We start from the raw sequence: 16,918 nt of genomic DNA, 5'->3' as shown, positions 1-16,918 counted from the left end.
TAATACGGGGACAATATTATGGTTGTTTTCCATGTCCTAACGTTAAGTATAATTAATTAAAGGGATTATACTAATCTCGGCATGAGTCGCATTTCTGTCATATATTAAAAGAATTATTTTTGTTTGACAGAAACAATTAGTTTTATTTAATTATTATAAATACACGTATTTATAAATACACGTATTAAGTGTCGTAAACGAGCTAACGGATCATCATGAATATCTAAATATACATGGCAATTTGCGAAACCAGGTCTAATTGAGTATTGCTATGATTTCAAAACGAGTTCCACAGACCACTTTTATTTTAATATATACTAAGATAGTAAAATAAATTAAAATATGCTTTCATCTGCAAACTTTAGGGCAAAATGTCTTGTTATTATTGTGTCTGTAACATCAATTTGTTGTCATATGTAATATATGTTCAAAGTGTGCTCTTATTACCATACCTTGTCGAAACATGGTGGTCAAATGATTTAGATAGACTCCTTTAAAACGTACTTAAACATCTTTTCCTTTGAAACTATATCGTTCGTTTTTGGTATTATATATTTTAATTTGTAAAGTACACTGTGTCTGTAAACTATTCAGCTTTGATTAAAAGTGGCAACGCCCCAATGGCTACATTTTGTATCAACTTGTTTTATTTCACTTGCGCCGACGAGGGTTTTATTCTCCAGTATTGAACCAGTATATACAATTAAGTTCGATAAACAACGTTATCGAATGCCTCGCTCCTTTGTTTTTATTTAAAGCATGATAAATACTAAATAATATCAACGCCGATTGTCTTTTTATAACGACATGCCTTGTTTATTATGAATTGGCGGATACATTAAAAGGCAAGACATGATCGTTGATGTCTACTACTGGTAAGTGCAATAATAAAATCAGTGGAACTTGTAGTTTCAGACAATTATTTAACTTATAGCTAATATAAATAACCGCGGAATGCTCACTGTGAAAAATAGGCTTAACTTGTGAAATGTTTAATGTATGATGATACAAATTGTATATTTTCGCAGCTTCAAGTATTAAAACACAATTCCTACATCTTTCAATATTATTCGGTGCAAAGTGTACAATAACGCATTCGAACAAGTTTGTGTCAACGGACAGACAGGCATGCTGAGATTAACGGACGAATGGATAGGGATGGACCGACGGACGTACGCAGGCATCTAAGATGATGCCACTATACAAATAAAGTTTGCAGCGTTTGTAGAATAATGAAAATGACGAGTCATGTATATTGCATTCATGCAACCCACATACAAAATGTCACACGACTTAAAATGTATCTACGACATTTCGTTTCCTTCGTATTGTATTTAGTTGTAGATATATGATAAAACATGTTATACACCCGATGTAAATAAATTGGGTGTTTTATGAGAAAACCCGTCGCAGGCGGGCAGTTGGGCGAACTTGCGATGGGCCTTAGTCCATGTGAACATTGTCCACACAATAATTCAAAGAGTTAATATCAGATCATTCTGAAACTTGGTTATTAGGTTTATGAATATAATAAATGGGCCAAGTTTAAGCACAAGCCAGATCAGATTAAGCACTCTGCAATTTTGCCCTTTGAAATAAATTATCACATTAACTTTATCCGATCTTTAACTCTAAAAGTTTACATCGGATCATTATGAATCTTGAATGTAATGTTTGTGGGTATTTACTCTCATTAACTCTACAAATTTTGTTAATAAGCCAAAATGAAATCATGAATTTTGAAATATGTAGGCCCCTTGAATTATCCCAAAATTAATAAATTAATGCTGTTTGCTCCTATTTCCGCTCAACAACTAAAACAATTGTAATCGGATAATCATGAAACTTGGCAATGTGTTTATTGTCGTAATATCTCGATCAAGCTTATATTACCAGCCTAATTGCATTAAGCCTTTCAGATCCTTGAATTGGATATTATACCAATTTACCTTTCTCTAGCCCCGACACTTAACATCGGATCGTCATAAAACATGGTGGAAATACCTGTGGGCATATAATCTCCGCCTTGTTGCATTACCACCGAAATTGCATCTAGTAATTCTGATCTATGGCCCTTGATTTATCATAAACTATCAACATTAGTGTTGGCTACTCTTTTATATTATTGAGTGGTGTTTGTTCTATAACTTAAGTTGCCTTGACCAATCTTGATTACTTTTTGGATAAAGCATATTTCAACAAGATCTAGCTTCACATTGGATTTGTTGCTCATAAGTTTAAAGTCAAATGTCAGTTCTTCATTTGTACACAATAATTCATCGTTCGCATATCAATATAACCAAGATAGTTGTGATTAGTTGGCGCTATTGTTAAAATTAAATTACTTCGACCGTTGAACTATATAAAATGGTTTAATTTTACTCAGTTTTAATTACAATACCGCAACAATTGCAGTATTAAAGAGACACATTACACAATTTAAATAAACCATTCATTCAAATCCTTGTGGTTATTGTTCTTGATCGACCATTGAAGCATTTATACAAGGATGCGTATTAGCAAATTATTATAGTTCTATAATGATTCATTAATGTATTCATATACAAAGTTAGTCCTAATGCCTTTTGTTTCTATTTCTATTTCAAATTAAAGACGACAACAGCATAAAATCACTTACTGACAGGCTGACAGGTACCGGTAAGATCATTGCGAAAAAAGATTATGATTTTAGACCCTGATACATATGCCCAGTTAACAATTATTTCAATGTATGAACGCACAAAACAATATGAGTAAAATTCTGCAAAATAATTTTTACTTCTAGTACGTCAAATATAATCACAAATAATATGATAGTGATAAGTTTACGTAACGCAATTTGCAATACTGATAATATCAGACAATTTGGAGAACGTTTTTGGTGTTCTGTGCGTGCAATTTTGCCGCTGAATACTTTATCGCATTAAATCTATGTAAAAAGTAAGCTTAGTCAAACTGTATCATATCATTAAGACAAATACAATTTGCGGATTGATTTTAATTGTAAAGCATTCTACTATATGAGGACCGAAAATCGAAATCGTTAAGCGAAAAAAAACACAGCTCTGCTTCCCCGTAGAGTAAGACTTGTAATGTACGCTACTTTCCGCTAAATGCGCGATACGTGTCGAAATTCCAATGTGCATAGATTTGACTAGGTGTGAAAGACTGATGCTCAGCAACTAAGTTTTTTATATAAACGCAATTGCAGATATATTGCAGTTGCAAACAATATAGGCGATATAAAACTCTCGATCGACGACATGAAGGCTAGGCGTTCCAAACGCATAACGCAAGTATGTCTTGGTACCCGGCCGCTCCGATTCGAATTATGCTAGCGCCCGTTAAATCCCTTCTAACAATAAATGAAGACGTCGTAAAGGTTCTTTTGGCGCTATAGGTACCTCTCGCACAGTATCCTGAGGTTGAAGATCTGCTATGTTGTATTATGCCATTGTCTGAAGCCTATCTGCTCTTCAACGATGATTTTGTAACGCTCAATCTATTCAGCACAATCTTTCGCATGACTTTGATTTGCCGGTTTATGAGGCTGATATTTCTATATTTCTTACATACACAGTTGTCAGTTTTCTTTTTGATGACAAGGGATTATGTCCACGGAGTGGGTCATTCGCCTGTTTACCATGTCTTATTGCAGAGTGTTAGAAAGGCGCTGAAAATCATCCCTGTCCCCAGCCTGTATCAGCTATCCTGGAATGTTTTCAACTCCTACTACAGCGATCTCATGACTGCATCTATTTTTCACGAAGATTTGTTACGACGGCTGTTGGTTGATGAAGGAACATTCAGGACTAAAGAGTCTGCTGTGGTTATTTTGCTGTAAAGCTCTGAGCAATTCTATGTCCATCTCTTCATGATATCTTGTTCCTCCGTCATACATGTTCCATCTTTGTTTTAGATTTTGGTGTTTCGCCCTTGCATTTCTTTTTTCGGGTACTTCCGTCCTTGAGAGTTGAATTTTACTAATGCGAGGACAATTTTCTTGACCCTTTTAAGGTGCAGCTAAAAGGTCATAAGAACGAGCTCTTGGTTGCTCCGAAAATCGGCCCCTAGAAAGCTTCATGTTTTGTCAATGATCCTACTGGACCGGAAGCCATGATTTAGTCTATTTGGTTAGGATATTCTCCAATAGGGCTGTATCATGTAACTATTTTTGTTATTGTGTTAGGGCCAAAAGTATTTGTTAGCATGAAGACGATGCAACAGTCTTATTCCATGGGGTTTGAGCCCCTCTCGCTGGATTTGATGTCTCGGCATTGCCAGATGTACTATTCCATTTCTTCCAGACATCCTCACCTACCTGTGTCTGTCAGTTGCCTCGAACTACAAGGATGTCCTTCTTTGGAATCTGGTCTACGACGTACTGCAAGTGTTCATAGAAATTCTCTTTATCTTTTTTTGTGTAGTCTGTTACTGGGGTATATACCTGTACGATGGGGAATTTAAGAGGGGTTTTCCCTTATCGGATAGTGATCAGCAGGTTTGAGTTGGCCGACAAAAAGTGACGCAGCTAATACTGTCTTTATAAACGATAAATCAAAGCCCTCCTCGTTTGCATTGGCAACTGAAGTAAAGTTTGTGGCTCTTTTTGGTAGATGCCTCACCCATGTTATCCAATCGCATTCAACACAGACCAGTGATTTTCCAGCGGTACCTTTTCATTGTATGGGTAAGTTCTTATACTTTTGCTTCTTCTTTCATCGATCTTATTTTCCGACTCCAATAGTGATGTTGTTTCTGGCATGGATTTGACTGTTCAACGCGCGAATCGCACACTATCAAACTTCACCTTGATGTGAAACGGGAGGTGCTATCTTTGGTTACCCGGGCCGCGACCGAGCCGCTAAATATTGAATGGCTGTACGTGTCCTCTGTGGCGTGATAGTTACGCATGGTGGAGCCTATCCATTTCCATGTGTGACCACAACCGATGGCCTCATATTTGGAGAAACGCATTGATCATAAAACGTGGGTTTAATTTATTTAGAAAACTCCGTCCTGGCCTGTAACCTGAATCGAGGAGGTTCTCAGCCCGTTGGGGAACGCATGCAGCATTGTGAGCTGTTATAGGGCGATTCCAAATCAACACTCATCTGACCCCAGTCATCGAAAATCTCTATGACAAAGCCGGCAATACTGGCTACCTCAACAGAGTCAGGAAAGCTATCTGGCCCCACGACAATCTACTGACCATCGTGAAATCAAGGAAAATAAATTGGTATCTGCATGTATCGTGATCTAATCAGAAAACTTTCATCGTTGGGAATCTGTGTCTCTGCTTAACTGAATTATGTCTTACCTGTCACATCGAAAACAACGCGTTGCGTATGAAAACTCTACATCATCCTGGCGCCTTACAGAGGCAGTCGTTCCTCAAGGCTCCATTCTTAGCCCCTTATTCTTCCTCGCCTACATCAACGATATCATTTTTGGTGTCAAAGTAAACATCCCGATCTTCGCCGACGACACTAGTCTTTACATCATTGTAGCATTGCATGAACCACGTTAAACAACAACCCTGCCTCCATACATTCGTGTTCCCAGCATTTGCTTGTATTGTTTAAACATGAACAAACTTAATATATTTGTTTCAGCAAGAAAAACACAACACCCACCTTAAATTATTAATTATTTACAAATTAAAGAAGCCGACACCCACAGTCATCTTGGTCGTACCCCATCATCTGACGCAAAATGGAATGCCCATATATCAATTTATCTGAAAAAAAGCTTGGCGCGTATCGGTATCCTCAGGTCGCTTAAATTCTTCCCTTATCACCCCTGTCTGGAGCAAAGGTATTTTCAATTATTCGCCCTACATTTGAATACCGTGATATTGTCTGGGATAATTGTATAAGATAACTGAAGCAATAACTGTAATCAGTTCAAGTGAAAACTGCCCGTATATGTACAGGAGCAACAACATATTTCAGCATCCAAAAGCTACCTAAAAAGGGATACACTCTCGGAAAGAAGGTTACAACAACGCAAAGTCGGTTGTTTTAAAATGGCACATGGACTTTCACTACCCTACATGTCAGATGGATACAACTTGAGACACATTCGAAATGCCCGAACGGAAGCATACAGTTTATCGTTCGTACCAAAAACAAAATGTGCGTGGAGTCAACTACCCATAAAAAAACAAAATAATCCTGACTAACAATCAGTTTATGACGCCCTTAATACAGTTACAGAAACAATTCACATCTTTTTCATTGCGGCTCAAGAACTGGACACATCTTTCACAAAATTCTATGACTCGATTGTAGCGCATTGAACGAGAACCAATATAGAAGGTCTCTCGTAAACTCCCATTGCGTTCCTGCGGGTATCCAGAAACAATCGAACACTTTCTTTTAAGATGTCCGCATTATACATACATCAAACCCCACTGGTTTGCCGATATATTGCACTTTTACTACAAATAATCTGTTAAATGGCTTTTACAAATTTCTTGTTCAGAGAACGGTATTTCGTTCAGCGCTGTACAGCGATATTATAGCAACAAAACGTTTTCGGCATATGTGTAATCGGCTCTCTACTGCTCTACAAAACAAAGTGTACCAGGTTTAAATATTAAATAACGTTGTTTTTTTCCTTTTTAATATTTCATGTAAATATTTTCTACTACTACCATTTGTACATGTAAACTAAACACAGTTTGACTTCTTACCACAATTTTATACTCGCAACTACACAAACGGAGAGGAATGAATATATTACTTTCACATCGACCTTGTTTTTAGATCAAAAGTTCATTAAATGTTGTTGTCTGTATATTTCGAATAATGTTTACATGTGTACATGATGTGTACATGAAAAACTTGCTTCAAATAAAGTATAAACCAACGGCATGTCTCAAAGCCATCAGAGCTTACCAATAGAGTGCTACGCTGGTCAGTATAAGAGATGAGTAAGAGATACAGACATATGAATGATGGGAAGAAAAATATCTCAGAATGGAAAGGGTTGAGGCTTTGCTTAGCCTTGAGACTGTCTGAAAGACGAAAGTAATGAAAACAGATGGTCTGCACATCACATGTGGTGCCCAAACTGTGGTTAAGACTACGGGTTAAGTTAAGGTGATATTTGCCTTAAGAATATCCATTGACTATTCCAGTTATCGATGAAGTGCATCCACCATTTTAGCTGCTTTAAACATAAGATATTTTATTTGGAATGTATAAGACTACGGCCAATCTATAAACGGTGTGGTGTCTTCCATTCGTAAATGTATCAATACATTAAGCCTATCAATGTTCTTAATTAAAATATAATTAGTTTATACATACATTTGTCCCAATGCTGAAAATTGAACGTAACGCACATTAACACGATATTTATTATCACTAGCTGTAAAAAACATATCGATAATTGACCGGATAGTGCAATATATATTTTTTCGCGTAGGTCACTGTTACTAAACAGATGATAAGATATTCCGATCCTTAAAAAGAGTGTTGAAGGAGACTGTGAGTTGAAACTTGGTAGTTAACATTCTAATAGTTGTTGTGATTTTATATTTATTCGAATAAAAACTAAAATAATTGGTAACACGATAAAAATCTCTTTTTTGTGGATAGGCAATGTTTCTTGCAGCAATAAGAATATCACTAGCAACTTATATGGCTATAGTGAAAACATGCATACATTTTAGAAATCACTTGTTTGGTCCAATCGATATTTTCACTGATATTTTTCACTGTTTAAAACAGTGAAATACCAGTTTATTTCACTGATATTTATGTATAAATCACCGGAATGCATACAATAAATAAGCATACATTTAAGTTAATCTTCGTCACCGCAATTGTGTAATTTTTATTGCTTGTCATTTATCCGCAGGTCAATAGTTAATGGTTGTGGTGCAATCGTTTTCGTTCTTGGACACTGCACTCCCTTCAATGAGATTTATTTACCTAAATATCTCATATTTGAACTTACAATTCTTTTGGGAGTAATGGTCCAGACAACTGGATAAAACAGCAACAATATGTTAACCCATTATTTTTCGAGGAACATAATTGAGAATTCCTGTGCAAGCCTCCAATCACAGTATGTTTGGGTATAATAATAGTCTAATTTAGTTTTTCTTCTCAAAAGATTGTCGTAGATTATAAGTTGAGGAATATATCATCCAAGACAACAAAAGCCATTTTTTTCATTTATTTTTATCGATAAACAAGGTTTTGTAACAATCTATACTATACATAGATAGCTTTAACAGCACAATGTGGCTCACCTGAAACTGATTGTTTCCTAGTGGTGTAAACTAATTTTTCATGAAGATCTAGAAAAAAAGGCATTGTGCGTATGAACAAACTATTTGCGTCTATCCGATCTAGTCGAGCGTTGTTACCGAGTTCCTACTTTTATGTATTTGAACATTCTGATCAACTGCCATGACGATCAGGTAAAAAATGAAAGTGTGAACATAGCTTTTAATGATTTTAGTTATTGATCAAATGCTTGGAAGTACATGACCCACTTTGGAACGTGACCTGTTAATCACTGAGAATAGACCTTGTGACCTTAATTTTGAATATGCTACTTTCAAGCTTGACTTTGAAATCATTTAAAATAATGTTCTTACCAATTTACAAGTGGATCAGAGAGAGAATGTGACCACTAAAGAACAGACCTTTTCTTATATTTGACCTAGTGCCTTAATTTTTGATAGAATATGAAACCCAAACTGACATAGAGATGGCTAGTTTCATAATAATCTGGCTAAGAGGTGACACTCAAATTTAAACATTGTAAAATGATATCTTATGTGTTCACAATAAACTTTGGATAAAATATAACAGACAAAGAGTAATAACAAAAGCTCACCTTGTCACATCATAACAAGTGAGCAAAATAATCAAAACTGTGACATCATATAATTGCTCAGTTACTTCCATTAACAATAAAATGTTACTTTTGAAACAAATACAATACCTTCCCTTTCTTACAACAGGCTGTTCTAAAACAAGATAGCCCTGTATCGCTCACCCAGAACTCATTCTATAGTGTCAAAAACTTGTGTATGATTTGACTAAGTTGTAACCTAGCTTTAGCCTGCACATGACCAACTTACAAATTCAGCTTTTGATTTGATTAAGATAGGCATTGTAAGCAATTTTCATGAAAATTAGGAAGATAATGTGACCTCAAGAAAGGTAAAGGAAGTTTTTCTATATTTTGACCTAATGACCTAGTTTTTGACAAACTACCAACTTTCAAACTGAAACTATATATCATCGAGATAACATTCTGTCCAATTTTCATAAGGATCTGGAAGAAAATGTGACCTCTGGAGTGTTCACTAACCTTTTCTGTGATTTGGTTTGTTGACCTAGTTTGGACCACATATGACCTACTTTCAAACATAACCTAGCATTGACCGAGATGAACATTTACCAACATAAGAAAAACAAGGGCTGTTTGTAAAACATGCATGCCCCCCATATGGGCTGTCAGTTGTAGTGGTAGCCATTTTGTGAATATATTTTTTGTCATTGTGACCTTGACTTTGACCTAGTTACCTGAAAATCAATAGGGATCATCTGCCAGTCATGATCAATTTACCTATGAAGTTTCATGATCCTAGGCCTTACTATTATTGAGTTATCATCAGGAAACCTTTTTAGAGTTATGAGTCACTGTGACCTTTGACCAAGTGACCTGAAAATCAATAAGGGTTATATACCAGTCATGATCAATGATGACAGAGAAAGGGATATGCATTCAAGATCTGGTCAGGACTCCATATAAAAGTGGTTATATTTAAAAATGTTTAATAACCACATGACCACGAACTCTAGATCTCCGTGATATGACTAATCTAGTATGAACATTTGAACTATATCTTTTAAAAACAATTTTAAAATAATATTTGATGTACAAATTTAATATACCAATGTGTACAGATACTACTTTACATATATTTAACTGCATTGAATGTAGGAACTAGTTAAAATATCCATTAGAAAAAGAGATCAGGATATGAAATATTCATTGCCTGAAGCTTGAATCCAATAAATAAAGTCGAGATATTTATCTTGCGGAAAATGCAATGCCATACCGCATGCAAGCTATTTATAAAGTAAATATCGTAAATCAAAAAGGGTGTAATGTTTTTTTCCGCGGTCATAGACAGTGTTCCTGGCTGAAAACGATGCAATATTACTTTTAAATTATTCACGCATTAGTGTTTAGCAAGAAAGAGGTAGAATATTAGTGTAAATCATTTTTTTTAAATTTAAACTTGTGTCTGCTACAATTTAACGAGTGGTTACGGAAATTACCGATTGTACAGATGTATCGACATACATATGCAAAACGAAAGAATAGCTTGCATATTTCAAGTTTATCAGCCTTGAAATTACCTCTTAATCAAATAAGAATCGACACTATTAAAATATAAACCAGTTATGTTCATTAACACCGAAATCTTTGGGCACAACCATCATATTTTGGAAACAGTGACGTATTGTTTTTCGGAAACCGACGATCGGTAATTTCCATAACCATATAGGAAATTTCATCACTGACAAAATTCGTTTCTAATGTTTTTCCTTGATTTGGGGAGAGACACTGTCTATAAATGCTTATAAAATCGCATTAAGGTTAAACTTAAGTGCAAAAATATTGAAAAAAAAATCCTTATTCAAGTGTAGACAAGTGTTCGTTTTATCCGATATATTCATTCATCCACATTGCTCAGACACTCAATTATATTGGAAATTATTACGAATATCTGATAAAACTTGCATTATTTATTTTTATTTTTTAACTTCCATTTCATAAATGTTTTTTTTGATAAACGTCGTCAATTATTAATTGTATATAGCTTTCTCTATAGTTTGAAAAACATTTAGGCAAATATTTCTCATGTACTAGGATAAAATGCAAATAATTCATAAAATATACCCTTTAAATCAGTATGTTGGTTTATCGGTCAATAACAATATCACTTTGAACATTGAATTATTTAAAAGTTATAACAAACATTAAATGTTCTCCGAACAAATGATTCATAACACATATAACAGATTGATAGGAAGATATGAACAAATCAAGGTTGCTAGGTTGCCCGCCTAGAATGGTCCTGTTAGTATGGAAGTACTTGATATATAAATTTATTAGCCTGTCGGTGTTATAAAGACATAAAATGTTTGATGAATGTCTCAAAGCGTAGAAGTATTTTGCATTTAGTAAAAGAAAGACAACATATAACCCTTAAGTGGCTGACGAGAACTTGTGGCTGAATACAACTAAAAAGAGGCATTATGCTTCTTGAAAATAAAAGTTAACATTCATGGTCATGCATGGTCAGAAGATGTCATTTAAGATTCAGTCAAATGCCTTCTGACTTAGTGCATTTTACTATTTATATTTGTATGTATGTGTATGTGTTTGAAGAAATGTATAATCTTAAATGACATCTTCTGAATTTTCTGATCAAAAGTGTTATTTTTAGTGAAAAGGGGAAATACATTTTAAAGAATAAACAATATAATTATAAATGTTTTGGCGAAGTGCATCATAGTATTATCATAGTACCAGTTTTGGTCTACAAATCCAGTAACATTTTTTAAATTTCATAACCCCTTGTTGCAAATAAAAATCATGAAAAATAGAATTTTCAGAGTAACCTATGAAAATAAAATAAAAAATGCTTCATTAGACCCTAGATATTATTTTTGCAATCATTTTTCATCAATTACAAATATTTAAAAAAATATTGTTTCATGCTACTCATGGAACCAGTTTTTTGTCAGCAAATTAATAACATTTTTTTTTAAAAATGCGTTACCCCTTGTTGCCAAAAAATCATAAAAAATATAATTTTCAAAGATATCCTTTAAATCAAAAGGAAAATGCCTTCTTAAACCTTAAGTATTATTCCTTCAAGCATTTAACATCAATTATTTATGTTTAAAAAAACCATTGGTTCATGCTAAATACTCTTTGATATACTGAAAATAATGAAACTACACATCCAAGTAGTGAGTCCATCAAACTATTGCAACCGAAACACCTGGTGTTCCAAGGCACCAGCCGAAGTCAAATGCCTTCTGACATAGTGCATTTTACTTTTTATATTTGTATGCATTTGTATGTGTTTGAAAAAATGTGTAATCTTAAATGACATCTTCTGACCATGCATGTCCTTGATTTCAAAATCCAGGACCTGGTCTGATACATTGGTAACATTAACGTTAAAATGTTACCAGGCTTCTGAATTTATTTAGCCAGGTCACAGGAAATGGGCAGTCTAATCAGTATCCAATTTAACTATTTGTCATTGTCAGAAAACCGCTCTAAAGCAAACAGCTTTCAAGCAACTGCAGGCTGAACTGGATCTAAACTGGCCACAATCGCCTTAATATCTCTTTTACTGGGATACAATTCATTTAACTTTAAAGGGATCTTTTCACGTTTTGGTAAATTGACAAAAACTGAAAAACGTTGTATCGGATTCGCAAATTATCGTCTTAGTAAGGTTATTTTTAGGAAACAGTATTAGTGAACATTTACCGTGGTCTAATATAGCCATTATATGCATCTTTTAACGATTTAAAAATTATAAAACGTTTCAACACGAAACGATTGAATAATTTGGAGAGTTATGTTGTTGTTAAATTGTGTGAAACTACGAAGATTACTTATGTTAGGTATAAAATACGTCAACCATTTATACTTGGCAAAATAGTCGATCAGGCTAATGCGTTTTTACTCCAGGACTAAGGGGGTCACTGGTTCGAGCCCTGCTGCGGACTACTTTTTTAAAGAATATTATTCTGGATTTTTAACTGGCGCTTTTAAGATCCAATGTTTACATTTATCAATATAAAGCATTTAATGACAAACTTCAAAACGTGTCAAAATCTGTGAAAAGGCCCCTTTAACATAATATCTACTCCTTTAAATATGAGGTCGATATACATGGACTAAACGGTAAATAACGTCTAGTTATTTGGACTGTAATGATATCAACTATTTAAATAGAAAGAAGAAAGAATTCATACAACCAGTAATTTGAGTAAAGAGTTTGTAATCAATGTTGTTTTTCAAGACAGCTTGGTGATATGCAAATCCCATATGACATGTTGATATCGGGTATCATAGCCATTCAATAATTCTCAAAATGCTCGAACAAAATTTATAAAGCAAAATGTGACTTAAATTGATAACTAAAATACCAGTATCATCAGTATGCCAGTTTTGCCTTGTCAAATTGTCGAGATCCAGAAAATGCTTCATTCACATTGAATATATCCTTCGCATTCCATGTATTGTTGCATTACTAAATAGCGAAACAAGCCGATTTAAGCTGTAAGAAAGTTTTGACACGAATGTTATCAAGTCTCTCATGGGCGAAGCCATTGTGGTAGAAAGTGATCCTTTCACATCGAATATATCCTTCAAATTCCATCCATTGTTTTCATTAGCGGAGATTTAGTGAATAAATAATCCATATATCATAAATGACAGCTTCTAAAAAGCGAAACAAGCCAATTTATGCAGTAAGAAAGTTTTGACTCGAGACTCTCATGGAGGCGGCCATTGTTGAATGTTGAAACACGAACGACAACTCTGCTAGGAGAATGTTATCAATGAAAACCAACGAGGTCGAGGTATTTCGATTAAAAAAACCGAGTTATCTCAATCGGACTGGCTTGGTCTTTTACATAGGTCGCCACTGTGAAGAATTTTTTATGGTTGTCATACCTTAGACGATGTTGGATAGACGATGCTGTTTCAGCATCGTCAAAAAGTAAGCATCATAGTTTTAATCGAATCTTCTTGATACTTGTTCGGGAAATTTGTTGTAATGATATATGGGCCTAGTTCGAAAATGGCTGTCTTCTGTTGAAAGAAATGACAGCCCGGGCGCGGTGAAGTTGTTCTTTGATCGCTGTAGTAAGACCTTACTTATACTCCAGATTTCAAATCCGTTGGTCACAAATCATGAAACTTGCTCAGAAAAAAACTGCAAGGATGTACGTGTTATCGTTTTAAGTCATTACAACGAAATTTTGAACATAAAACATGACTTCTACTTATAAAAACGTTATTATTAAGTTATTCTGGTCCTTTTGTAATTGTTCCTCTTCGGCTTATAGTCCTCGAGATACCCGAAACTTCATTAGACCTACGGCTATGTATGACATAAAAAACAAGGTTCGAATCGAGATGCTAAACTAGTCGGTCTGAAATATCTGATGAAATATGTTCAGGTTTTTCAAAGAAATTCAAAATATTGTAGATCGTCGGCGGACCCACACATTCCTGAACGTGAAATACGATGTACGTCGCCGTTTAGGTAAGCCGCTTTTGATATACTCTCTAGTCCGCTTCCTTGGTAGAAACAGTACTCGGTGTCTTTTGGGGAGATCGAATCCCACAGGGGATTTATATTAGAATCAAAGGACGTATATCGATTTGATTGATGTTACTTTCATTGCGAATGGACGAACAATTATGTGTTTTATTTTTTTGTTCATGTATTGAAGCTATACTGTTTGTTAAGTTACCCATAAATATTGTTTGATGTTTTGCAAAGTTTCTGGTTTATTTTGGCTGTATCATATTTATTACCTGAATATCGCTTTTTTTAAAGTATAATTTACTTTGGTGTTTAATTTAATGTTAACGTTAGTATTATGTTCCCGTGCATTGACTGAAAACATAAAATGGAAAAAAATATGTTTATATATTTTAATGAGTAGCTGTTTAGTACTCATAGATTGATTAGTAACGATACTGTTGTTGAATTGCATTTATATACAAGGTAAGTATTGATGCAAAGCATCCAAGGGCGTCGGGAATTTCAGTGTAAAAGGCACTCAATGAAGTTACATGGAACGATATTGTTTCTACTGTAAATATAAATATATTGGCCGATTATATTAAACAAAATAGAAAAAGATACTGGTAAAACAATTAACTATAATTTTGTGTTATAACTCCCAAATAACCATTATTTATGATGTTGTGTTATAACCCCCAAATAACCATTATCTATGATTTTGTGTTGTAACCCCCAAATATTCCATATTTCATTTTATTTACATTGGTTTCCTTTTTTAACTGTGCAGTTTTCATTAATGGAACAGAACTGTGTAGGTTTTAAAAAATCTACTTCATATTGTAAGCGTAATTTCATATTTTTCTCAACTTTAAGAGGAGATGATTCTTAACTTATGCTTACATTGCTCATTTACGATAGGGATTGAGTACTCATTGATATGAAAACACTGTAAAAGTTTGAAAAAAATGAAGGAAAAATGTAAATTGCATGAAGAAGCTGCATTTCACAATACTTTGAAATTCAGTAAAATATCATAATAGATTTATTTCTCCAATATTCATCATTTTCAATAGGGTTCGAGTAATACTGATGTAAAACACTTAACAAGTTTTGCACGAAAGTTGTGAAATCTTTTAAACAAGTGGAAATTGTTTATTTTGTCAAATTTAATAGAAAAAATTCTGGACTTTTTGTCCAGATGTTTCTCATTTTAAATGGGGTAAAAATGCTCATTGATATGAAGACACTGTAAGTTTGGAAAGAATCTGATAAAAAATGTTGACATAATCACCTAACCAAGCAGTTTTTCACTTTTATTTTTAAATTCAAGAGACATAATTCTGGACTTATGGTCCGATATTGCTCATATAGAATTTGGGTTGGGTCCTCATTGATAAAAAAAAACCTGTGCAAGTTTGGGAACAATCTGAAGAAAATTTGGACTTCAAACAACGATTTCAAAATTTCTCAAACTCTAAGGAAGATAACTATAGACGTAATGGTCGGACAATGCTAAAGGGCCTATACCACCTTCGCACTCTATATGTGTTTCTAAAAAAAAATCCGAGCAGTGCTTGACTCTAGGGAAACGGGTTGCTGGGACACAGCTCCTCCTTGATAAGCGGCTGCTTCCTTTATCGCAACTCATTGTTACAATCAATAATACGTGTCGCGCTACGCGCTCTATATGTGGTAGGGATAGTACTAAGGGCCTTTGATAGACAACCATAAAAATACATGGATAATAGATGTGTTGTTTGCATTTATTTGTGAATATAAAAACACGTGTATTTTTATAAGATATTTAAGTGATGTAAGAAATTTTAATAAACGTTGTCACCACGCGGCATCCATTAATTTTAATAAAAATGTCCAATTGTAGTAAAATGGATTTTAAAATGTCTACACAAAAATTAAGCTTTATTATATTTATAAACCTGACTGAAAAAAATTGTCAGCCGCCGAACTGTTTCGTTCGTGCCGGAACCCGGGATTGAACCGGGGGCCTTTAGATGATTGATGCGTAAACAACTTCAGTCTAACGCTCTCCCAACTGAGCTATTCCGGCTGACATCATTTATGTACTGCTATTTGGTAAAGTTGGATACAGCGATCGTTATTATATGTCTATTAATAAACTAATCCTTTGTACATTTTCGTACCACTACGCCTTCCAATAAACTTGCATGCGCGAAAGGTCGTCAAATATCGTATTATATTGATTCTCCACTAAATAAGAAAATGAGAAAAAACACAAAATAAATATATTTTGATTATGTTTTGTTTTTATACAAAACCAGAAAGTTTCGCGTATTTGCCCAGTCCTGTGATCTTTCCCCTGTGATCAGTTGTGGATCAGTTATTAATTAAAACAATAAGTTTTGCATTATTGGCAATAATTGTTGTAATAAATGTAATAGGCACAAATGCAGTACTTATTTACACTACTTTACACAAAAAATCACCACTATGCAAGATATTCTTAAAACAAAAATATATACATCGATCCGTAAAAATAAGTCTCCTCCCATAAGCAAACAAAATATGCATTACATACTAGTCGCAGCTCTCGAGAGCGACGCCAATAAC

At 34.3% G+C, this 16,918-nt stretch overlaps 1 protein-coding gene and 1 non-coding gene across 38 annotated transcripts in view; both read right to left on the bottom strand.

Moving 5' to 3' along the window:
• LOC127835046 (perilipin-4-like) overlaps nucleotides 1-16,918 on the bottom strand; it is a 438,066-nt gene that overhangs the window by 80,473 nt on the left and 340,675 nt on the right. The window lies entirely within an intron of this gene.
• On the bottom strand, nucleotides 16,308-16,397 carry Trnaf-gaa (transfer RNA phenylalanine (anticodon GAA)). The gene is given in 2 exon segments: nucleotides 16,308-16,343; nucleotides 16,361-16,397. It is a non-coding gene; the product is annotated as a tRNA-Phe (tRNA).

The sequence above is a fragment of the Dreissena polymorpha genome, chromosome 6 (assembly GCF_020536995.1).
Source record: "Dreissena polymorpha isolate Duluth1 chromosome 6, UMN_Dpol_1.0, whole genome shotgun sequence".
NCBI classification, from domain to species: Eukaryota; Metazoa; Mollusca; class Bivalvia; order Myida; family Dreissenidae; genus Dreissena; species Dreissena polymorpha.
Note: the sequence above shows the minus strand (reverse complement) of the source record. Positions and strands in the feature narration are given on the sequence as shown.